General features: G+C 49.5%; 2 long non-coding RNA genes across 4 annotated transcripts; both read left to right on the forward strand.

The window, feature by feature from the left end:
• Window positions 1-3,258: 3,258 nt before the first annotated feature.
• On the forward strand, window positions 3,259-11,365 carry LOC138243239 (uncharacterized). Of its 2 annotated transcripts, XR_011192060.1 has the most exons (5): window positions 3,259-3,315; window positions 9,083-9,152; window positions 10,148-10,216; window positions 10,745-10,837; window positions 11,200-11,365. It is a non-coding gene; the product is annotated as an uncharacterized lncRNA (long non-coding RNA). The 2 variants fall into 2 exon arrangements; XR_011192059.1 differs by lacking the exon at window positions 3,259-3,315 and having other exon boundaries at window positions 6,978-9,152.
• A 3,383-nt stretch (window positions 11,366-14,748) lies between these two features.
• On the forward strand, window positions 14,749-22,435 carry LOC138243053 (uncharacterized). Of its 2 annotated transcripts, none has more exons than XR_011191906.1 (4): window positions 14,749-14,827; window positions 17,078-17,151; window positions 18,005-18,075; window positions 22,189-22,435. It is a non-coding gene; the product is annotated as an uncharacterized lncRNA (long non-coding RNA). The 2 variants fall into 2 exon arrangements; XR_011191905.1 differs by lacking the exon at window positions 14,749-14,827 and adding an exon at window positions 14,879-15,365.
• Window positions 22,436-25,816: the final 3,381 nt, after the last annotated feature.

Genomic DNA, 25,816 nt, shown 5'->3' on the forward strand with positions numbered 1-25,816 from the left:
GTACCCAGCCTGGACACCCATGAGACACTGGCTTCCTCAGAAGACTCTCACGGAGGGCACACTGTCCCTAACCCCGGTCCAGAAGAAACTACAGTGATCTATAATTCCTGCGCCTCGGAAGGGGTTATGACGTCTATGTCCGGCGCCCGCGCCCGCGGACCGGCGGTTCGGCGTCGCGCTCCGCAGCTCGAGCTTCGGTGCGAGGCAGGGCGGGAGGGAGTCGATGTGGCCTCGGCGCCATCTTTGCTGGTGAGTCAATTGTGACCGTTGCGGTACAATAAACCATCAATAAACCTTTTCCCACCCCGACCAGTATTTCTTTCGCGGCCCACGTCCCTTACAATCGACAAACTATAAAAAACAGTAGCCCTTCGCAACATTACACGCCATTTTTTTTATTTTAAACGCCCGTTAGATACGCAGGTGGCTCGATACCTGTCTTAACCTCGCCGGCGTCTTCAAACAGGCAAGTTAATTTTATTTGGGGTCCCTCAGAATTGTGACAGAAATGTCAGTGAACCACAATAAAAAACGAAACCTTTTTTTAACGGCGATGAATGGATTTTAAGAGTAACCGTGTAGCGACTGACGTAAGGAAAAAAAAGTTGTCTTTCCCTACGAAGACGTTTTGGTACAGGACTTTCTTTAAATATCAGTTGTGCATAGCGTTTTACAAAAAGATGATGATGATCTTGGAGATAATTGCAAAGGAAAATTGAGATAACTACCAAAACATTACGTGTGAAACGACAGGACAGAACTTTGAACCCACAAAGAAACAAAGGTATGAAATATTGCCTCGTCATGGGGGGTTGATAATTGTAATAAGTGTTCCTAATTTTCGTAAAGAAATGTATATTATGGGAGTCACACGTGAGATTTAGTGTATATACGTTTCATATTGTGCATATATACGGGGTTAAAAAGTGGAATGAGTATGATTATAAACTCGTGTGTCCTATAATCAGATAATTTTTGAACAAGCTTTGATTAGACAGGTGAAAAACAACATCAGATCCTTGTTTTTAATATATTCTCACGTCTGAATATCAGCTTCTCCCCTCTGGCCAAGATTTCAGGGTTCCCAGGTGTAGATCCCAAATTGAAACAAATATTCATTTGTTACCCTTATTAAAACAGTTAATAGAAGTGAGTGACCAGGGTAAATAAAGGTGGGTCAGTGTAAACTGTTTATTCTGGACCAGACTTTGTCATGTGTGATATGTCATGACTTCTTATATCAAGTTTTATCTTTATATTTAGTCATACATGTGTAATAGATGCGATGTGTGTCCATAAAAATGTTTCTCCAGGGGAAAATCAAGTTGGTTTTAAAACCGTGTTTCCTTTTTAGGGTACGTTTGCATTCCAAGTGTGGGGTTTTTGCCTTTTTATCATATTTCGGATGTGAATCCGTGGTATTTTTGCCGAGACAAGTTGCCTTTCTTATACGCGGAGGGATCTGCTCGTGAGATGTCCGCTCGGTCCATTTCTGAGCTCAGTATAAGGTGTAGAAAGCATGACTGTCATCATAACCCGCCTCTCACCCTGGCCCGAGCCTGAAGCACGCCCCCTAGTGCAGGGTTAGAAGTGTGGAATAATGTTGTGACTATTGCTTCATCAATATCAGCTACAAGACAGTCCGTCAACATCGCCGCGGCCCGAAGCGCGACCTTCGGTATGACGAATCCCACTACCACCACCAATGTACAGCCCCCACCTGGTTGATGTGACGGCAGCCATAGTGCGCCAGAACGCTCCCCACACAGCAGCTCTTAGTGGGGAGGAGAGCAGAGGGATGAAGCCAGTTCAGAGAGGGGGGTTATTAGGAGGCCATGATTGGTAAGGGCCAATGGGAAATTTGGCCAGGACGCCTGGGTTACACCCCTACTCTTTTCGAGAAACACCCCGGGATTGTTAATGACCACAGAGAGTCAGGACCTCGGTTTTACGTCTCATCCGAAGGACGGCGCCTGTTTACAGTCCAGTGTCCCCCGTCATTATACTGGGGCATCAGTTCATGAGGGATGGCCACACCCTAGTTCGGTCAGACTCGGCTGTCGATATTTTAGCAATCACTCCTGACTCCTCTCCTGAAACACTATCAATACTGCACGTGATCCCCCTCTCTCCCTCGCGTCCCTCTCCCACCCCGTCTCCACCTGTGTAGCTGCCCCCCCTGGTCACTCCTCCTCGCTGTGCAGGGGGGGTCCCAGCCTCCTCATCCTCTGGCCAGGAGCCCTCAGCCAAGCGGGTTCAGCCAGATCATCACTCCATGATCCTTTCAGTATGCTAAATTCCTGGTGTTGTTTTTTTTCTCCCCAGAAAACTGACCGTCCGCCCCACCTCTGCGCTAAGTGGACGATGAAGTCAGGTTCCAGTGTGCCTGGTGTTTACAGGTAATACTTCAGACTGGTCGGCCTCACCTCAGGGTGTCTGGGCGTTTGATATTATACAGTTGCAATGCTGAGGCCTGTGACTGTGATGCTGTAAGGCTACAGGAGTCTCTCTGGAGATCCTGAGTGATTTCCGGCGTTCGTGTGGAAACACAGCCCCACCCTCCCGCAGTGTCCAGTCCGCAGAATTTCCTGGAGACGTGGCCTAGCCGATGGGCGACCTCGCCAGCGAGAGACTAGCTGAGGCAGGACGTTCTGTACGGTTCAGTTAATTAGACGCGCACAGATGTTGAGCTCATCGTCCTTTTAATTGTGCCATCTATGCTAACTGTAGCAGAGATCGAACTATCAAGGTGACAGATCAATAATTTTAAATTAAATAGATGCATGATATTGCTAGCGCTGATGCAAGAGGCAAGTCAGAGGAACTGAACACAGAATGGATGTGTTCGCAGTGAGTGAGAGAGGAATGAGCTAAATTATTTAAGAGGATTAAAACACTGAAGAACAGGAGACACAGTGAGAGAGAGGAGATCACAGGAAATACCTCAGTAACAAACATACTAACACACAGGACAGGAGACACAGCGAGAGAGAGGAGATCACAGAGAATCCCTCAGTAACAAACACACAGGACAGGAGACACAGCGAGAGAGAGGAGATCACAGGAAATACCTCAGTTTTAAGTGCAGACAACCGGACAGGAGACAGTGAGGAAGAGTAAATGAAACACAGTAGGATTGATAAGAGACGGGTTATGAAGAGATGGGACACACAGAGATGGAGAGAAGGGAGGCAACAGTTGAACTCGCTGGCTGAGTTAATTGACGCTGCTGTTTCTTTGGCAGATGAAGTCGGGGTCCAGAGTTTCGCTGACATGGCAGAACCGTCCCAGCTCGGTCTCCTCCCATTCCTGCAGGTCAGTGCCCCTTCAGTCAGACCCTGTGTTCAGGGAGACACACAGGGAAGTCGCACACTGTGAAAAAAGGCTCCAGAGACATCGCTGAACCACAGAATAGCTCCAGAGCATTTGTGCACCTTTTGGAATTCTTCACGTATAGTGAAAGGTGAAAATAAAACCAAGAATGGGTGACGTGTCTTTACACAGAGGCGGGTGGGGAACAAGCTGCCCAGCCTTGTTGTTGATGCTGATACCCTGGCTTCTCTCCAGATACAGGTGGATTAAATCATGGGTCCAATTAATCACTAACTACCAGACAGGCTTGAAAAACCGAATGGCGTTCTCTCGTTTTTAACCTTTCTTCAATTCTTAGAAAACCTGCACGCAGAAAAAAAATAATTTGCATTTTTTTACAACTTCCAACGGTCAGGTCTGTGGGTATTTAAATCTGACTAGAATGTGTATTGTTCAAAATCTCTTGTTCACTATCAGTGTTGTTGTTTTTAGTGTCTTTCTCATTACTCCTGTGGGTTTTATACTGTGGTAAAGAGTTAAAAATGTCCTCACTTTGTGCTGCTCTCGGTTTGTTGACGGTGGCGTACTCCACATCACTGTTGGGTAGTGTGATGTCTGTAGAGAACAGCATACAGGTCAATACTTATGTTAACTTATACTATACAGGATAAGACTTACATTAACACCATACTAAACAACAGGGCTCACTGTTCACACTCGCATTGACACTGTACTGACCAACAGGACTCGTGTCGACACCGTTCACACTCGAATCGACGCTGCTCACACTCGTGTTGACACTTGACACTCGTTTCCAGTAATGATTGCCCAACCCACCACTTAGCAGAGCTCCTGGTGGTGGGGCTGTGGTCCAGGGGCTCTGCCCCGACTTCACCTCGCACTGACCTAGCAAGCCCGCGCACCACAGGCGTCTCGCCGCCCCCCGCCGCTGCTGTTTGAGCCCTGCGAGCCCTTACACGCGAGAAGGCAAAACCTACTTCCGCCCGCGGGCCCGGGATCCTGGATCACAGAGTAGTGGAATTCCTGCGGTGCCGCGGTTCCTGAAAGAGAGATAACGGTCAGGGAAGCGTCGCTGAAGACGCGCGGCAGGTAGGGATAACGGTCAGGGAGGGGGCCGTGTCGGCCACCCGCAGGCCGCAGAGGCAGCAGGTACGGGATCATTCCACGCGGCCGAGAGAGAGGGGAAAGAGACGCAACATTTCGACTGTGGTCTTTTCCGGCTTCACGCGCCCGAAGGAGGCTCCGCGGCCGAAACGCCGCGTCTCTTTTCCTGTCCTTCCAGCGCAGGGATAAACCTTGACCTGCTCCGCTGCGGGTGAAGACAAAGTCGGTGTCGCTGGGTTTTTAAAAAAAACCCGCAGAGCCACTTCATACTTCTGACGACGATGGAATGGGAATATTTACAAGTCCTGTTCTAAAAGGTCTTCGGATCTCACCGTTACCAGCTGGGAGTGGGGTTTGCGCCAGACAGTAGTCGGAGTCCGTTTTCTCCAGGCGTTCTGAAACAACCCAAAACACAGGATGAGAGACCGCAGTTGTGAAATGAGTTGAAAGCCGATCGTGGGCCGCCCGTTTGCTAACTGAACCAGGCTTGCTCAGGCCGGATCCATTAAAACCCACAAACTTCATGAATTGATACTTGAGCTTGCGTTGTCCTGTTCTGGGAGCGACCAGCTTTGACTTTGCTGGACCTTTTATTGACCATCATATCGGACTGCTCCAGTGAGAACTCAGCATTACAGATCTCTCAAGGTCAAACTCACAGAAAAGCCACAGACAGACAGAGACAGGATCAGAGACACAGGAGAGAGTCAGGACAGTGAAGGCGTCCTCATCGAGGAGATCAGATACACTGAGAGAAGAGCCACAGACAGAGACAGGATCAGAGACACAGTGGAGAGTCAGGACAGTGAAGGCGTCCTCATGGAGGAGATCAGATACACTGAGAGAAGAGCCACAGACAGAGACAGGATCAGAGACACAGCGGAGAGTCAGGACAGTGAAGGAGTCCTCATGGAGGAGATCAGATACACTGAGAGAAGAACCACAGACAGAGACAGGATCAGAGACACAGGGGAGAGTCAGGACAGTGAAGGCGTCCTCTACTTAAATTATTACATTATACACAATTTGAGTTCATTTTAAAAAGTAAAAGGTAATGAAAGGAATGCATTTTCATAAGAAAGATAATACCGATATGCATGTGATAATCTTCCTTATATCATGTAGTGTGTCATTTGGACACTTTGTGGGCTTGAAATACAAAGAAAATCATGTTCTATGGTACAAGATAAATACAAAACTTAAGCTTTTATTTTAATTAGATTTGTTTATTAAGCATAAGCAATCATTTATTACATTAATATATGTGAAAATAACATTTTAGCATCATACGTTTAGTATATTTAGTCCCTAATGCTGAAAGAAATAATCATTTGTTTAATATGCACGGGTCTGTCTCAAAGGATGCAGTGCTCCTGGAGGGGCTCTCAAACCCTGCATTTCAGATGCCTAGCTGTATCCCTCACATGTGGCACCTCAGAATGACTTCTAACCTTACCTGTGGTGTCTTCAGTCCCTATTGCTCAATGCATGGTGTACGTACTGCATACATGTATCTTGAGAATGAGGAATGGGCCCCTGAGACAGTCATTTGCCTATTTCACAAATGATCGTATTTTACTAGAGATTCTGTTTGGGATTCAGATGTGCATGCGGACAGCAATCCCTTTCAAGAAATGATACGTTCTGGATGCACAGGCTGCCAACGTGAGTACGTGTTGGGTTCTTGGTTTGAATGCTCGAGTTGTCAGGCTGCCGTTTTTTGTTCCTGTTGGAGCCCATAAATATGAACAAGGCACTTGAGAACGTCTCTGTGCGGGTGTGCGTTTGTAATGACGTGTGTGTGCTCCTCTGTTTCAGTATAAAAAAATGCATTTAAGACATTCAGCCTTTTCATGTTCCTAATATTCTTTCCTTCTTGACAATAAGAACTAAGGTTGCTGCTGGGAGAGGTGTTAGTGGGGCCGGCAGGGGGTTCTCTCACCCTGCGGTCTGTGTGGGTCCTGATGCCCCAGTATAGTGACAGAGGACACTGGACTGTAAACAGGCGCCGTCCTTCGGATGAGACGTCAAACCGAGGTCCTGACTCTCTGTGCTCATTAACAATCCCGGGGTGTTTCTGGAGAAAAGTAGGGGTGTTACCCCAGTGTCCTGGCCTGATTCCCCCCCTGGTCTTGACCCATCATGGCCTCCTAATCACCCCCCTCTCTGAACTGGCTCCATCCTTCTGCTCTCCTCCCCACTGAGAGCTGCTGTGTGCTGAGCGGACTGGAGCATCTTCCAGGTGGGGGCTGCACACTGGGGGGGCTGGAGGGGATCCCCCTGACCTGGGAAGAGCTCTGAGTGGAGAGTCCAGACTTATTAATTATTATTATTATTCGTGCTGCACTGGGCTCCTGTCCTGGCAGTGAGAGGGGGACTCTGTGATCAGTACAGATACTTATGACTGTATAATAATACATGATAGAAATGGAACACAGGGTAGCGCTGTAGTCTCTTCGAAAGGTTTTGAACTGCCAGAAGAAGTTTTCACAACCCGGACTCGTGAAGGTACAGGTCTTCTCCCATCGTCCGGAGCAAGGTGTATCGTGTCCTGGTGATTTCTCCCGTTTCGAACGGAGTTTAATGTCGCATTTCTACTTTATTAGAGAGAGGCACTGAACATCCTGTGATGGACTGGTGTACTGTCCAGGGTGTGACTGTGTGTGTGTCCTGTGATGGACTGCTGTCCTGTCCAGGGTGTGTGAGTGTGTGTGTCCTGTGATGGACTGGTGTCCTGTCCAGGGTGTATGAGTGTGTGTGTCCTATGATGGACTGGTGTCCTGTCCAGGGTGTGTGAGTGTGTGTGTCCTGTGATGGACTGCTGTCCTGTCCAGGGTGTGTGAGTGTGTGTGTCCTGTGATGGACTGGTGTCCTGTCCAGGGTGTATGAGTGTGTGTGTCCTATGATGGACTGGTGTCCTGTCCAGGGTGTGTGAGTGTGTGTGTCCTGTGATGGACTGCTGTCCTGTCCAGGGTGTGTGAGTGTGTGTGTGTCCTGTGATGGACTGCTGTCCTGTCCAGGGTGTGTGTGTGTACTGTGATGGACTGGTATCCTGTGAAGGAATGCTGTCCTGTCCAGGGTGTGTGTGTGTCCTGTGATGGACTGGTGGATCACAATATTAATTCTCCTCCTTGATTCCCTCCTTCATCGCCAGAGTGAAAGCGGGACACGGCAGTAAAAGCTCAGCCCTGCAGGTGGTGGTCCTCTTGGCCACACGGGGGCACTGTGTCCCCACGGGGGGGGGCTATGTTCAAGTCCCGCTGGGAATCGCACCGACGCGGCGGGGTTCGTGAACATCCCAGACACCAAGAAAACGAGAGAAAAAAGGTCGTTTTCGGGGTTCAAGGAGCAACCCCGAGATTCAGGGAGTTTCCCCGTTGAGCTTACTCTGCCGAAAACACGCAGGTTTTATTTTTTTCCCATGCCCCCCCTCACACAGGCCGTTTCTGTAGCGTGAAGTTGTGTTTTTTTGCGCGGCGGTCGGTGAGGGGCAAAATTTTATTTATTTTTTTCCCACGGTCTGAAACAAAAACAGCCGGGTGGTGTTGTAGAGAGGTCGATGTATCTGGTTTTCCTCGTCTGCGAAACCCATTTTTTTGGGGGGGTCGTGAGGTCCCACGCAGCGCTTGGAAAAGAAAATGGCGTCTCTTTTCCCCACAGGACGTTGGGGGGGACTCGTGTTTTTTGGACGTGGCGTGGCCCGAAATTTCCGCCCTTGGCTGCTAGAGGGGGGTGGAGGTCGGTCTTTCTTTGACTTGGGGGTAGGGGGGGTGTCTATTTTACTGATCCCCACCCCACGGAAACCCGTGTTGGACGTGGGGGTGCTGAATGCGCCCTCGACGTGATTTTGTCTTTAAATTCAAGTGCAGCTTTTGTAACCCTTGTAACACCTGGACCCGTTTCCCCTGCCTGTCCGAGGTGGCGACTACCGGGGTCGTACAGGGACACCCGGCTGGGTGCGACGTCACGGGGGCGTCACAATGAGCCGCCTGACGTCACAGAGCGGCGGATTCTAGCGGGGGGCGGCGCCGGAGCCCCATGAGCTCAGAGGAGTGAAGAGAGAGGAGGAGGAAAGGACTATAGAGTCCTTTCTAAACACGTGTTTCTTCCAATAAAGTTACTTCGACTTCGATCGTTAGTTTCAGCTTCAGAATCGCTCTTCAGTATCCCCGTGAAATCGGTAAGTCGCTCAAAAGCGCCGCTGGTGAGAAATAACAAAATAAGTTGAGAAAAAGTTTTTTTTTTTACCGTTACTCCACTCTTATTGGTGTGATCGTGCTGTAAAAAGATATTGAGAGGAGGTGCACCTCTACACAGAGGGTGGCAGGGGTGTGGAACAAGCCGCCTAGCCCTGTGGGTGAAGCCGATACCCTGGCTTCTCTCAGGACACAGCTGGTTGAGCTCCTCCAGTCAGGACAGGAGGCTCTACTGTACACAGAGGGGGGTGGGGGTGGGGAACAAGCCGCCCAGCCCGTGTGGTTGAAGCCGATACCCTGGCTTCTCTCAGGACACAGCTGGTTGAGCTCCTCCAGTCAGGACAGGAGGCTCTACTGTACACAGAGGGGGGTGGGGGTGGGGAACAAGCCGCCCAGCTGTGTGGCTCCGCCCCCTCCCCTCCCCTCTGTGACTCTGCTTGTCTCGGCAGGACGATGCACCAACAGAGATGCCGCACGGCCGTGCGCGGTCGCAGCAGGACCTGGGCCCAGCGAGGCGTCGTAAGTCCACCCCTCCCGCCCGCCGTCCAGCATCCAGCGTCCAGCGTCCAGCCCTCCTCCGACTGACCTCTCCACCCCCAGCAGCGCTCGCTGTATTATAATAATAATAATAATAATAATAATAATAATAAACTTGACTGATAGAGCACCTTTCATACACATAGCAGCGCAAAGCGCTTGACAGACCAGGTCTCACGGTAACACCTCCAGACGAGGAGAGACACTTCCAGTGGTGATCTTGACTGAGGACGCGCCTCGGCTCAAGAGACAGGGTCGCAGGTCCATTATGGCCCTTCTGAGAGTACAGATTGCCTCTGGACGTCCCAGACCCTTCCTGGACACACTGTACAGACTCACCTGTCCAGACTCTTACTGGACACACTGTAGAGACTCACCTGTCCAGACTCTTACTGGACACACTGGTCAGACTCACCTGTCCAGACTCTTACTGGACACACTGTACACACTCACCTGTCCGGACTCTTGCTGGACACACTGTACACACTCACCTGTCCAGACTCTCACTGGACACACTGGTCAGACTCACCTGTCCAGACTCTCACTGGACACACTGGTCAGACTCACCTGTCCAGACTCTTACTGGACACACTGTACACACTCACCTTTCCAGACTTTCACTGGACACACTGTCCACACTCTCACTGGACACACTGTACACACTCACCTGTCCAGACTCTTACTGGACACACTGGTCAGACTCACCTGTCCAGACTCTTACTGGACACACTGTACACACTCACCTGTCCGGACTCTTGCTGGACACACTGTACACACTCACCTGTCCAGACTCTCACTGGACACACTGGTCAGACTCACCTGTCCAGACTCTTACTGGACACACTGTACACACTCACCTGTCCACACTCTCACTGGACACACTGTAGAGACTGCCCAAGGCCTCTAGTCTCGACACGACTGGACTGGGCTATTTGGTCAGAGCTGTCTCGGAGATGGGCTGTTTGGCGTCTTCACAGGTCACACCGGTCAGGCAGAACCCGGACTGGCAGTGGGAGAGATCCCGGCCCAAGTCCCGGTGCTTTTCCGTAAGTCTGACCCGTTCGCCTTCCGCGAGACTGGACCGGCCGCCCTGTGGTGGGCCCGGTGCCCCACATCTACCCTACAGCTCCCCCCACTGACCCCTAAACTCCCGATACCCTACAGCTCCCCACTCTGACCCCTAAACTCCCGATACCCTACAGCTCCACACTCTGACCCCTAAACTCCCGATACCCTACAGCTCCCCACACTGACCCCTAAACTCCCGATACCCTACAGCTCCCCCACTGACCCCTAAACTCCCGATACCCTACAGCTCCCCACTCTGACCCCTAAACTCCCGATACCCTACAGCTCCCCACTCTGACCCCTAAACTCCCGATACCCTACAGCTCCACACTCTGACCCCTAAACTCCCGATACCCTACAGCTCCCCACACTGACCCCTAAACTCCCGATACCCTACAGCTCCCCACTCTGACCCCCACAGTCCTGATGGCCGAGAGGTCTCTGCTTGCTGTAGTGATTGAGTGAGCTCTGTGGACCTGACCTCTGTCTTCTGTCCTCGTTTCCAGCGTCTCCTTGTGGTCTGTCACTTCACCAGACCTGAAGGTGAGATCTGAGGAGGAGACAGAGCACCCCCTAACACCCCTGAGCTGGGTTACAGGGTAAGACAGCTTCTTACTGTTGGACACACCTGTCCACACTCTTACTGGACACACTGGACACACTCGCCTGTCCGGACTCTTACTGGACACACTGTACACACTCACCTGTCCAGACTCTTACTGGACACACTGTAGAGACTCGCCTGTCCACACTCTTACTGGACACACTGTACACACTCGCCTGTCCACACTCTTACTGGACGCACTGTACACACTCACCTGTCCACACTCTCACTGGACACACTGTACACACTCACCTGTCCACACTCTCACTGGACAAACTGGACACACTCACCTGTCCAGGCGTAATCTCTGCTCCTCATCCCCCCTGCGTTGTGTCTCCCCCTCTCCCCGCTGGACAGAATCCTGTGGTGTCTTCGTGCTTCCCCGAGCTCGTCCAGAAGCTGGAGAGGGCGGCCGAGCTGCAGCTGGAGCTCCCGGGGTCGCCCAGCTTGTCCCGCTCGGTGTCCCCCCCCTCCTCGCCCGAGAGCCCAATCCGCTCCCCGCCCCCGGCCCCCTCCCCTCCGGCCCCTGCCCGCCCCGCCCCGCCGCCCCCCCTTCCTCCCCGCCATGCCCCTCGAGCCCCCCCTGCTGCCTGGGGCGGTGCCCCTGCCCCTGCCCCCGCCCTTCCTGCCCCCCATCGCCCGCCCGGCCCCGCCAGGCCCCGCCTGGGGCTCCCCGGTGCAGAGGGCAAGGAGAGAGGCTGAGATGTCTGACGAGACAAGTGGGGCAGAGTCCGTCTGTCCGTCTGTCCGTCTGTCCGTCTGTCCGTCTGTCCGTCTGTCCGTCTGTCCGTCTGTCCGTCTGTCCTTTTCTCTGTCCTTCTGACTTTCTGTTCTTTTCTCTGTCCATTTGTCCTTCTCTCCATCTGTCTTTCTGTCCTTTTCTCTGTCTTTCTGTACATCAGTCCATCTGTAATTTTCTCTGTTTTTTTGTCCGTCTGTACTTCTCTATTTCTGTCTTTCTGTCCTTCTATCTGAGTCTCTCTTTTTCTCTGTGTCTGTCCCTCTCTCCCTGTCTCTCTCCCTGTGTCTCTCCGTGTGTCTCCCTGCTCTCTGTCTGTCCTGTGTTGTCACAGCTGGGTCTCTCTCCCTGTGTCTCTCCGTGTGTCTCCCTGTCTGCTTCTCTGTCTGTCCTGCGTTGTTCCAGCTGGGCCTGTCTCCCCGGCTCTCTGCCTTCAGCTCTGTTCGCCGATGTCCCGCCAGCCCGTCTCTCTCTCAGCCTGTCTCTTGACTTGCAGGAGGAAGAGGAGGTGGAGACAGCTCCTCCGGCAGGAGAGAGGAAGAAGGTCAGTGCTGGTCCCACCCTGCCTCCAGTCCTGTCTGTGGTTGAGTTTTGCCGTCTTGTCTGTCCCTGGGTCTCAGTGTCTCTCTCTCTTTCAGCCCTGTCTGTCAGTGTCTCTCTCAGCCTGCTGTCTGCCTGTCCCTGCCTCTCTATCTCTCTCTCTTTCAGCTCTGTCTGTCAGTGTCTCTCTCCTCCTCCTCTCTGTCCTCAGTGTGTCTCTCTCCTCCTCCTCCTCTCTGTCCTGTGGTGTCCAGGCAGTGTGTCTCTCTCCTCCTCCTCCTCTCTGTCCTGTGGTGTCCAGTGGGTCAGTATTAGTGGGCTACACCCAGGCTCACTCCCTGCGAGTGTGATCTCAGCAGAGTCTCTGTGCTCTAGGGACACTTGACTCACCTGTCTCTCTCTTTCTCTTTTGTGGTTGACGGATTGAGGCCGAGAGCCCTCGTCATCGGCGTGCCACCAGTTGGCGGGGATATAGCGGGGGGGGCATCGTGTCCAATACTCCTTGAAACGAGACAGATTTCAAGCCACCTCCGTCTGAAGAGAAGGAAGTCGACCACGAAGTCCAGGGTGTCCTAGGAAACTCTTTAGCCCTCGTTTGCCCAGCAGCCATCTCACCCTGCAGCTCCCAGCTGGCAGCCCCCTCCCCACTGGAGCCCAGCAGGTGGGAGCCTGGTCAGTACGTGGAGGGGAGACTCCTGGGAAAAACTGAGGTTGCTGCTGGGAGAGGTGTTAGTGGGGCCGGCAGGGGGCTCTCACCCTGCGGTCTGTGTGGGTCCTGATGCCCCAGTATAGTGACGGGGACACTGGACTGTAAACAGGCACCGTCCTTCGGATGAGACGTCAAACCGAGGTCCTGACTCTCTGTGCTCATTAACAATCCCGGGGTGTCTCTGGAGAAGAGTAGGGGTGTTACCCCAGTGTCCTGGCCTGATTCCCCCCCCTGGTCTTGACCCATCATGGCCTCCTTATCACCCCCCCTCTCTGAACTGGCTCCATCCCTCTGTTCTCCTCCCCACTGAGAGCTGCTGTGTGCTGAGCGGACTGGAGCATCATCCAGGTGGGGGCTGCACACTGGGGGGGCTGGAGGGGATCCCCCTGTCCTGGGAAGAGCTCTGAGTGGAGAGTCCAGACTTATTAATTATTATTATTATTCGTGCTGCACTGGGCTTCAGTCCTGGCAGTGAGAGGGGGACTCTCTGATCAGGACAGATACTTATGACTGTATAATAATACACGATAGAAATGGAACACAGGGTAGCGCTGTAGTCTCTTCGAAAGGTTTTGAACTGCCAGAAGAAGTTTTCACAACCCGGACTCGTGAAGGTACAGGTCTTCTCCCATCGTCCGGAGCAAGGTGAGAGGCCATCCCCTCGGGGCGCAGTATCCCCGATGCACCCCCCCCCACCACCCAAAACGACACACACTTCTGTGACGATTGGGAGACCCCGGTTCGACCAGCCCCTGCGGTGGAGGAAACGACCCGCTGGAGAGAACACGCAGACTCCACACAGAAGGGTCACCTCGGCATTTATTCCAACAGCAAAACAACACCAGAGAGAAACGGTCTCCGAAAGAGAAGCGTACACCGGGAAAAACACGGGTCATTACAAATGGGAATAGGAGTTCTTTTTTTCTTTTCCGGACGTCAGCTGTATCGTGTCCTGGTGATTTCTCCCGTTTCGAACGGAGTTTAATGTCGCGTTTCTACTTTATTAGAGAGAGACACTGAACTTTGGGGAACGTGACATCCACCCAGTATTACTAGTAGGTTGATAAATGTAAATGTTCTTTTTCCCCCTGTATTATATACCTCGCGAAATATAACGATGGCCAACTCCTTAAGTCGAAATTTAAACCCTTTTCACGCTACAAGACTCCGGACGTTTCCTTTTTTGCCCTCTTTGGCCTCCAAAATAAAAAAAAACTGGGATCCATCGTGGCGTTGCCAAATTAAAACGTCAACCACTTTTCGGGCTTTCGGAACTGTTTGTGTGGAGTCTGCATGTTCTCCCTGTGTTCTCCGGGTCCAAAGACAGGTTTTTGGGCTAATTGGCTTCTGGGAAAACTGGCCCTGGTGTGTGTGTGTCCTGTGAGTGACTGGTGTCCTGTCCAGGGTGTGTGAGTGAGTCTGTGTGTGTCATGTGATGGACTGGTGTCCTGTCAAGGGTGTGTGAGTGTGTGTGTCTGTGTGTCCTGTGAGGGACTGGTGTCCTATCCAGGTTGTGTGTGTGTGTGTCCTGTGAGGGACTGGTGTCCTGTCCAGGGTGTGTGTGTGTGTGTGTGTGTGTGTGTGTGTCCTGTGAGTGACTGGTGTCCTGTCCAGGGTGTGTGAGTGTGTGTGTGTGTCCTGTGATGGACTGGTGTCCTGTCCAGGATGTGTGAGTGAGTGTGTGTGTGTCCTGTGATGGACTGGTGTCCTGTCCAGGGTGTGTGAGTGAGTCTGTGTGTGTCCTGTGATGGACAGCCTGGACACCCATGAGACACTGTCTTCCTCAGAAAACTCTCACGGAGGGCACACTGTCCCTAACCCGGGTCCAGAAGAAACTACAGTGATCTATAATTCCTGCGCCTCGGAAGGGGTTATGACGTCTATGTCCGGCGCCCGCGCCCGCGGCCCGGCGGTTTCGGCGTCGCGCTCCGCAGCTCGAGCTTCGGTGCGAGGCAGGGCGGGAGGGAGTCGATGTGGCCTCGGCGCCATCTTTGCTGGTGAGTCAATTGTGACCGTTGCGGTACAATAAACCATCAATAAACCTTTTCCTACTCCGACCAGTATTTCTTTCGCGGCCCACGTCCCTTACAATCGACAAACTATAAAAAAACAGTAGCCCTTCGCAACATTACACGCCATTTTTTTTTATTTTAAACGTCCGCTAGATACGCAGGTGGCTCGATACCTGTCTTAACCTCGCCGGCGTCTTTATACCGGCAAGTGAATTTTATTTGGGGTCCCTCAGAATTGTGACAGAAATGTCAGTGAACCACAATAAAAAACGAAACTTTTTTTTAAAGGCGATGAATGGATTTGAAGAGTAACCGTGTAGCGACTGACGTAAGGAAAAAAAAGGTTGTCTTTCCCTACGAAGACCTTTTGGTACAGGACTTTCTTTAAATATCAGTTGTGCATAGCGTTTTACAAAAAGTTGATGATGATCTTGGAGATAATTGCAAAGGAAAATTGAGATAACTACCAAAACATTACGTGTGAAACGACAGGACAGAACTTTGAACCCACAAAGAAACAAAGGTATGAAATATTGCCTCGTCATGGGGGGTTGATAATTGTAATAAGTGTTCCTAATTTTCGTAAAGAAATGTATATTATGGGAGTCACACGTGAGATTTAGTGTATATACGTTTCATATTGTGCATATATACGGGGTTAAAAAGTGGAATGAGTATGATTATAAACTCGTGTGTCCTATAATCAGATAATTTTTGAACAAGCTTTGATTAGACAGGTGAAAAACAACATTATAATATATTCTCACGTCTGAATATCAGCTTCTCCCCTCTGGCCAACATTTCAGGGCTCCCAGGTGTAGATCCGAAATTGAAACAAATATTCATTTGTTACCCAGTTAAACAGTTAATAGAAGTGACCAGGGTAAATAAAGGTGGGTCAGTGTAAACTGTTTATTCTGGACCAGACTTTGTCATGTGTGATGTGTCATGACTTCTTATATTAAGTTTTATCTTTATATTTAGTTCTACATGTGTAATAGATGCGATGTGTGTCCATAAAAAGGTTTCTCCAGGGGAAAATCAAGTTGGTTTTAAAACCGTGTTTCCTTTGTAGGGTACGTTTGCATTCCAAGTCTGGGGTTTTTGCCTTTTTATCATATTTTGGATGTGAATCCGTGGTATTTTTGCCGAGACAAGTTGCCTTTCTTATACGCGGAGGGATCTGCTCGTGAGATGTCCGCTCGGTCCATTTCTGAGCTCAGTATAAGGTGTAGAAAGCATGACTGTCATCATAACCCGCCTCTCACCCTGGCCCGAGCCTGAAGCACGCCCCTTAGTGCAGGGTTAGAGGTGTGGAATAATGTTGTGACTATTGCTTCATCAATAACATGCTGATTGCATGTTTCTAGATGGGTATAACAGAGATCTCAACTACTGAGGGGCCTTATTAATAATTGCTTACACTTATATAGCGCTTTTCTGGACACTCCACTCAAAGCGCTGCACAGGGAATGGGGTATCCCTCTACCGCCACCAATGTACAGCCCCCACCTGGATGATGCGACGGCAGCCATAGTGCGCCAGAACGCTCCCCACACACCAGCTCTCAGTGGGGAGAAGAGCAGAGGGATGAAGCCAGTTCAGAGAGGGGGGTTATTAGGAGGCCATGATTGGTAAGGGCCAATGGGAAATTTGGCCAGGACGCCTGGGTTACACCCCTACTCTTTTCGAGAGACGCCCTGGGATTTCTAATGACCACAGAGAGTCAGGACCTCGGTTTTACGTCTCATCCGAAGGACGGCGCCTGTTTACAGTATGGTGTCCCCTGTCACTATACTGGGGTGTCAGACCGCAGGGTGAGCGCCCCCCTGCTGTCCCACTAACACCTCTTCCACCTCTTATTAGCCAATGAAAAATGGTAGCTTCCTCAGAGACACCGCAGGAAGACAGGAGTTTGTGATGAAAGTTCATGAGGGATGGCCACACCCTAGTTCGGTCAGACTCGGCTGTCGATATTTTAGCAATCACTCCTGACTCCTCTCCTGAAACACTGTCAATACTGCACGTGATCCCCCTCTCTCCCTCGCGTCCCTCTCCCACCCCGTCTCCACCTGTGTAGCTGCCCCCCCTGGTCACTCCTCCTCGCTGTGCAGGGGGGGTCCCAGCCTCCTCGTCCTCTGGCCAGGAGCCCTCAGCCAAGCGGGTTCAGCCAGATCATCACTCCATAATCCTTTCAGTATGCTAAATTCCTGGTGTTGTTTTTTTTCACCCCAGAAAACTGACTGTCCGCCCCACCTCTGCGCTAAGTGGACGATGAAGTCAGGTTCCAGTGTGCCTGGTGTTTACAGGTAATACTTCAGACTGGTTGGCCTCACCTCGGGGTGTCTGGGCGTTTGATATTATACAGTTGCAATGCTGAGGCCTGTGACTGTGATGCTGTAAGGCTACAGGAGTCTCTCTGGAGATCCTGAGTGATTTCCGGCGTTCGTGCGGAAACACAGCCCCACCCTCCCGCGGTGTCCAGTCCGCAGAATTTCCTGGAGACGTGGTCTCGCCGATGGGCGACCCCGCCAGCGAGAGACTATCTGAGGCACGATGTTCTGTACGGTTCAGTTAATTAGACGCGCACAGATGTTGAGCTCATCGTCCTTTTAATTGTGCCATCTATGCTAACTGTAGCCGAGATCGAACTATCAAGGTGACAGATCAATAATTTTAAATTAAATAGATGCATGATATTGCTAGCGCTGATGCAAGAGGCAAGTCAGAGGAACTGAACACAGAATGGATAGGAGTCGCAGTGAGTGAGAGAGGAATGAGCTAAATTATTTAAGAGAATTAAACCACTGAAGAACAGGAGACACAGTGAGAGAGAGGAGATCACAGGAAATACCTCAGTAACAAACATACTAACACACAGGACAGGAGACACAGTGAGAGAGAGAGGAGATCACAGAGAATCCCTCAGTAACAAACCCACAGGACAGGAGACACAGCGAGAGAGAGGAGATCGCAGGAAATACCTCAGTTTTAAGTGCAGACAACCGGACAGGAGACAGAGTGAGGAAGAGTAAATGAAACACAGTAGGATTGATAGGAGACGGGTTATGAAGAGATGGGACACATCTCTTCATAAAGAGATGTGTCCCATCTCGCTGAACTCGCTGGCTGAGTTAATTGACGCTGCTGTTTCTTTGGCAGATGAAGTCGGGGTCCAGAGTTTCGCTGACGTGGCAGAACCGTCCCAGCTCGGTCTCCTCCCATTCCTGCAGGTCAGTGCCCCTTCAGTCAGACCCTGTGTTCGGGGAGACACACAGGGAAGTCGCACACTGTGAAAAAATGCTCCAGAGACATCGCTGAACCACAGAATAGCTCCTGAGCATTTGTGCACCTTTTGGAATTCTTCACGTATAGTGAAAGGTGAAAATAAAACCAAGAATGGGTGACGCGTCTTTACACAGAGGCGGATGGGGAACAAGCTGCCCAGCCTTGTTGTTGATGCCGATACCCTGGCTTCTCTCCAGATACAGGTGGATTAAATCATGGGTCCAATTAATCACTAACTACCAGACAGGCTTGAAAAACCAAATGGCGTTCTCTCGTTTTTAACCTTTCTTCAATTCTTAGAAAACCTGCACGCAGAAAAAAAATAATTTGCATTTTTTTACTACTTCCAACGGTCAGGTCTGTGGGTATTTAAATCTGACTAGAATGTGTATTGTTCAAAATCTCTTGTTCACTATCAGTGTTGTTGTTTTCAGTGTCATTCTCATTACTCCTGTGGGTTTTATACTGTGGTAGAGAGTTAAAAAAGTCCTCACTTTGTGCTGCTCTTGGTTTGTTAACGGTGGCGTACTCCACATCACTGTTGGGTAGTGTGATGTCTGTAGAGAACAGGATACGGGTCAATACTTATGTTAACTTATACTATACAGGATAAGACTTACATTAACACCATACTGAACAACAGGGCTCACTGTTCACACGCGTATTGACACTGTTCAGACGACAGGACTCACTGTTCACGCTTGTATTCTCGCTGTACACAACAGCAGGACTCACTATTATTACAAATGTTCACACTTGTGTTAAAACTGGACAGAGCAGCAAGAAGTTATCATGATGTTTTATTTCTGCTAGTTTAATAGATAGAAGTAAAAGATCCTCACTTTGTGCGGCTCGGGGTTTGTTGACTGTGGAGTATTCAACAGCAGTATCTGTGTTAATTCTGCAAAGAATAAAACATGTGTTCTCACCTGTAACACTGTGTAGAGCAAGAGGGAATTCAATGAGTTAACACTGTACAGAACCGGACTCACTGTTCACACTCGTATTGACACTGTACAGAACCGGACTCACTGTTCACACTCGTATTGACACTGTACTGAACAACAGGACTCACTGTTCACACTCATATTGACACTGTACTGAACAACAGGACTCGCTGTTCACACTCGTATTGACACTATACTGAACAACAGGACTCACCGTTCACACTTATATTGATACTTTTTTGATCAACGGGACTCACTGTTCACACTCGTGTCGACACTGTTCACACTCGTATTGACACTGTACTGACCAACAGGACTCACTGTTCACACTCGTATTGACACTGTACTGAACAACAGGACTCGTGTTGACACCGTTCACACTCGAATCGATGCTGCTCACACTCGTGTCGACACTTGACACTCGTATCCAGTAAGCCTTTGCTACCATTATCAAACACAGAAATCGTTATAATTTAATTTTAAAAACATGGCTAAGCATGGATTTAAAGTATATTCAACAGTGCAGGTGCATTCAAAGAAATAGAGTTTCCCAAGCCCTCGCAAAGAATTACCATTTCCAAAGATGTCTAGTCTCAAGCATTAACATCCAAAGTACCTGTCTTAGCTGGGGCAGGAAGTTTGCCAAGCCACCTGAAAGAATTACCATTTCAAAAGATGTCTGTTGTAAGCCAGGTTCAATCATTACCATCCAAAGTATCGGTCTTCCCTTGGGGCAAGAGGGTTTCCTGTGTGTCTAGGATGTGTACTTCCCTTAAATAAAGGATGAATATGGGTACCATAGGTATTAAATCTCCCAAAGCTCAGAGTTAAACTAAAAAACCCTTGGTGAGTGTGTTATAACATAGATGGGTATTTATAGTCCAGTGCCTCCTATTTTACTAGAGATTCTGTTTGGGATTCAGAACTCGGGATCAAAATACTCCTAGGTACAGAGTAATTTTCACACCTTCCTGCTACCATGATCAGAGCAGTATTAGATTAAATTTGTCATTTATTGAAAGCCCAGTTTTTAACAATCATTTTCATTTGAACTTACTTTTTCCAAAGAAGGATCTGAGGTTCACTTCTTGAATTAAATCTTTTGACAAGAGGTAAGACTTCTATTTCACATTTAAACCCATGTTTAGCTGTGTTTTTTAGATTTAACTGAATCAATTTCTGTGTGTGATAATGTCCTTGAATGAACATCACACTAAATTACATGATATAAAACAGCTAATGTCTCTAGAGATAAAGTTTCTGGGATGCTTCTAATTACTTTGCATTACCAGGGACAGTTTAATTCACCTTGTACAGTACTGAAAGACCAAAATGCTTTTTTTAAAAGTTATTTAACATTTTATAGAACTTTGTCTACTATGGCAACATGATGAGCTTGGCCACTTATCTTAGGATAAAGATAGGATAAAGGTTTATCTTTTGCACCTACCTGCCCCCCAGGGAAGGCCAATGCTTTCTACGTTGATGGTTCCCTACAGTAGACTGTACCTTATCTTCAAAGGTAATGTATATTGACCCAAATCAGTTTTGGAATCCAATCTACTGACGAGATGGAGCACATCCTTTTTTCAGGATTTTAGCATCATATGTTTAGTATATTTAGTCCCTAATGCTGAAAGAAATGATCATAGAACATTTGGACACTTTGTGGGCATGAAATACAAAGAAAATCATGTTCTATGGTACAAGATAAATACAAAACTTAAGCTTTTATTTTAATTAGATTTGTTGTTAAAGCATAAGCAATGATTTATTACATTAATATATGTGAAAATAACATTTTAGCATCATACGTTTAGTATATTTAGTCCCTAATGCTGAAAGAAATGATCATTTGTTTAACACGCACGGGTCTGTCTCAAAGGATGCAGTGCTCCTGAAGGCTCTCAAACCCTGCATTTCAGATGCCTAGCTGTATCCCTCACATGTGGCACCTCAGAATGACTTCTAACCTTACCTGTGGTGTCTTCAGTCCCTATTGCTCAATGCATGGTGTACGTACTACATACATGTGTCTTGAGAATGAGGAATGGGCCCCTGAGACAGTCATTTGCCTGTTTCACAAATGATCGTATTTTACTAGAGATTCTGTTTGGGATTCAGATGTGCATTCGGATTTATTGGTACATGCCCAGGGCAGTAAGCAGTCTGAGGATTTATTTCCAGACAGCATAGAGCAGTGAAGCAGTGAAGTAGTGCATAAAGCATAAGCAATCATTTATTACATTAACATATGTGAAAATAACATTTTAGCATCATGCGTTTAGTATATTTAGTCCCTAATGCCAAGGACTCCAGCAGTCTTACAACCACTGCCCTGTTTGCCTCGCCAGACACGATCTCTATTCTGTTGTAATCCACGATGTTCTTCAGGTGATTTATCATGTCCTTCCTCGCCTGTTGAGAGGCCATCCTGATCTCTTCTGCCGTGGCGTGCTTCATACACGCCCTCTTCAAGTGAGCAGGAAGCTGATCAAAAGTATTCAGGCACATCTTGCACACCAGGGGAATCCTCGTGGGTTTCCTTTGAAAATAAATAAAACCATCTGTGTATAGAAACAAGCTAAGACTGATTTCTTAAATTATCCTTAATTTTCTCTCTCATAGTTTGAGCATAATGATTTTATTGTATTTATATAAGAATTGCTCATTGCTCCAAAATAAATAATGGTTTTATAAAAAAGTGAACACTTACTTGGTCTCAGTCACAGACTTTCCAATAGAAGCCATTGTGGAGTTCAGCAACTGCAGGTCCTAGAAGTGGGGAAGGAATTTTAAAAGAGAAATTGAATTACAAAACAGAAGGAATGGCTGAGGGATCACTGAAATATATATATACAAATTCCAAAGACTGAGTCCATATCTCCTTTAGGTGAGGACAGACTGGATCAAACAAAAACAACATTTGAAGTGAATTGCAAATGTATTGAGTTGTGATGCAACTGTAACTTGAACCTAACATGACTGGGGCGTGCATTTTTGAAATTGCATTTTCACAGCTGAAATACAAAATGAAGCTGATCGCAGTCCAAACTCAAGGTATTGTTGTAAAACTAAATATTCAACATGTTTCTACCTGTCCCTTTTCAGCTCACTCAGAAGTCCACAGCCTGCAGCCTGGTGCCTCTCTGTCTCTCCCCCTCCACACTGCTGGTCCAGTGGAGGTGCTGTTTGATCCTGCAGGATCTGTCCAGTCTTGTATAGTCTTACTGAGCAGCGCAGGGCTCCCTGGCCCCAGGTACGAACAGTGGGTGTCAGTACAGAACAGCTCTCTGACACTCCGCTCCCTCACTCCAGCTGATCAGGGCAACTACACAGTGAGGGACCTTAAGGGAAGCAGTATCAGCACTGTGATCGTCACTGTGGGCAGTGAGCAGGTCTACAGTAGGGTCACTAGAGGGCTCTATATTCTTGACAGAGTGTGTTCTTCTATCATCCTCTGTCCTGATTGTCTTTCAGCTCACAGAGACACTGTCACCCTGCAGCCTGAAGCCTCTCTGTCTGTCCTTCTGTTCACTGGAGAGCCAGTGGGGGTGCTGTTTGATCCTGCAGGAGGTGGAAACTGGACCTCAGTGTGTTCTGTCCAGAACAGCACAGCCAGCTGTTTCCCCCAGTACAGTTTTTTTTATTTTTGATGATTAGCCATATGTTGATTATAATATTGTACATAATGTATAATTTGAACTCGATATTTTTCAGGAGTGAATGATTGTATATTTTCAGAATAAATTTCGAAACCAAATTATTGTCCCTCGATCTCTGTCTCTCTCTCACCCTGCTGTCTGTCTGTCCCTGCCTCTCTGTCTCTCTCTTTCAGCCCCATCTGTCAGTCTGTCTGTCCCTCGATCTCTGTCTCTCTCTCTCACCTTCCTCTCTCTCTCTCGGTTTGTTTGTCCCTCAATCTCAATCTTTCTCTTTGCCCGTTGTCTTTCTGTGCCTTCATCTTTGTCTCTCTCTCTCCTTCCTTTCTGTCTGTCACTCTGTCTGTCCTGCGTTGTCCCAGCTGGGCCTGTCTCCCCGGCTCTCTGCCTTCAGCTCTGTTCGCCGATGTCCCGCCAGCCCGTCTCTCTCTCAGCCTGTCTCTTGACTTGCAGGAGGAAGAGGAGGTGGAGACAGCTCCTCCGGCAGGAGAGAGGAAGGAGGTCAGTGCTGGTCCCACCCTGCCTCCTGTACTGTCTGTGGTGGAGTTTCGCCATCTTGTCTGTCCCTGGTTCTCAGTGTTTCTCTCTCTTTCAGCCCTGTCTGTCAGTGTCTCTCTCCTCCTCCTCTCTGTCCTCAGTGTGTCTCTCTCCTCCTCTCTGTCCTGTGGTGTCCAGGCAGTGTGTCTCTCTCCTCCTCCTCTTTGTCCTGTGGTGTCCAGGCAGTGTGTCTCTCTCTTCCTCCTCCTCTCTGTCCTGTGGTGTCCAGTGGGTCAGTATTAGTGGGCTACACCCAGGCTCACTCCCTGCGAGTGTGATCTCAGCAGTGTCTCTGTGCTCTAGGGACACTTGACTCACCTATCTCTCTCTTTCTCTTTTGTGGTTGACGGATTGAGGCCGAGAGCAGGGCAGTGTTCATGTACTGGACTGTCCAGTCGTGTGTCTGTATGAACCCCTCTCTCTCTCAGTGCAGTGTTCATGTACTGGAGTGTCCAGTCAGTGTGTCTGTATGAACCCCTCTCTCTCTCTCAGTGCAGTGTTCATGTCCTGGAGTGTCCACTCCGACTCTTAACGTGACTCTCCTCTCTCTGCTTCAGAAGCGCTGGTGCATCTTTTTGAAGTCCCTGAGCTGCATGTCGGTGGAGACAGAAGATCAGGACAAGCCGATGGAGGTGGCGGAGACCGTAGCTCAGGAGAGGAAGAGCGAGGGAGAAGAGGAGCAGGCTGCCGGGAAGGACAAGAAGAGGAAGAGGAGGTGCAGGTGAGCAGACAGGGGGGCGCCGCCCGGTCGTGTCTGTGATTCAATGAGGAGTCTCCTCTTGCTGTTTGATGTCATGGTGACGTCTGTGTCTGTGTCCCTCACACCTGCAATAACAATATTCTTTCCAGGTTCCTTTCCTGGTTCTGTGCCTGCTAAGATCTGGACTGGACTGGACTGGACTGGACTGGTTCGGAGCTGAGGGACACCAGACGACTGGACTGGAGCCTAGGGACACCAGCTTGGACTGGACCGGAGCTGAGAGACACCAGACTGGACTGGACAGGAGCTGAGGGACCCCAGTCTGTGCTGGACCGAAGCTGAGGGACACCAGACTGGGCTGGACTGGAGCTGAGGGACACCAGACTGGGCTGCACTGGAGCTGAGGGGCCCCAGACTGGACTGGACCGGACCGGAGCTGAGGGGCCCCAGACTGTGCTGGACCGAAGCTGAGGGGTCCTAGACTGGACTGGACCTAAGCTGAGGGTCCCCAGACTGGACTTAATCTGTATTGTAATTTTTGTTCTTTTGTTAAGCATCATTAAAATGGTTTAAAAAAAAATCTGTTTAGCTTTTGGTTTTTTCCCTCCCCCCCCACCAAAACGAACGAACAGAGTCTGTCCTTCTCTTTCATCCCGGAGAGTTTGTGGTTGATGGATTGAGGCCGAGAGCCCTCGTCGTCGGCGTGCCACCAGTTGGCGGGGATATAGCAGGGGGGGCATCGTGTCCAATACTCCTTGAAACGAGACAGATTTCAAGCCACCTCCGTCTGAAGAGAAGGAAGTCGACCACGAAGTCCAGGGTGTCCTAGGAAACTCTTTAGCCATCGTTTGCCCAGCAGCCATCTCACCCTGCAGCTCCCAGCTGGCAGCCCCCTCCCCACTGGAGCCCAGCAGGTGGGAGCCTGGTCAGTACGTGGAGGGGAGACTCCTGGGAAAAACTGAGGTTGCTGCTGGGAGAGGTGTTAGTAGGGCCAGCAGGGGGCGCTCACCCTGTGGTCTGTGTGAGTCCTGATGCCCCAGTATAGTGACGGGGGACACTGGACTGTAAACAGGCGCTGTCCTTCGGATGAGACGTCAAACCGAGGTCCTGACTCTCTGTGCTCATTAACAATCCCGGGGTGTCTCTGGAGAAGAGTAGAGGTGTTACCCCAGTGTCCTGGCCTGATTCCCCCCCTGGTCTTGACCCATCGTGGCCTCCTAATCACCCCCCTCTCTGAACTGGCTCCATCCCTCTGCTCTCCTCCCCACTGAGAGCTGCTGTGTGCTGACCGGACTGGATTGTCATCCAGGTGGGGGCTGCACACTGGGGGGGCTGGAGGGGATCCCCCTGACCTGGGAAGAGCTCTGAGTGGAGGGTCCAGACTTATTATTATTATTATTATTATTATTATTCGTGCTGCACTGGGCTTCAGTCCTGGCAGTGAGAGGGGGACTCTGTGATCAGTACAGATACTTATGACTGTATAATAATACACGATAGAAATGGAACACAGGATAGCGCTGTAGTCTCTTCGAAACGTTTTGAACTGCCAGAAGACGTTTTCACAACCCGGACACGTGAAGGTACAGGTCTTCTCCCATCGTCCGGAGCAAGGTGTATCGTGTCCTGGTGATTTCTCCCGTTTTGAACGGAGTTTAATGTCACGTTTCTACTTTATTAGAGAGAGGCACTGAACATCCTGTGATAGACTACTGTCCTGTCCAGGGTGTGTGAGTCTGTGTGTGTCCTGTGATGGACTGCTGTCCTTTCCAGGGTGTGTGTGTGTCCTGTGATGGACTGGTGGATCACAATATTAATTCTCCTCCTTGATTCCCTCCTT

The sequence above is a fragment of the Lepisosteus oculatus genome, chromosome 14 (genome assembly GCF_040954835.1).
Source record: "Lepisosteus oculatus isolate fLepOcu1 chromosome 14, fLepOcu1.hap2, whole genome shotgun sequence".
In the NCBI taxonomy this organism is placed as follows: domain Eukaryota; kingdom Metazoa; phylum Chordata; class Actinopteri; order Semionotiformes; family Lepisosteidae; genus Lepisosteus; species Lepisosteus oculatus.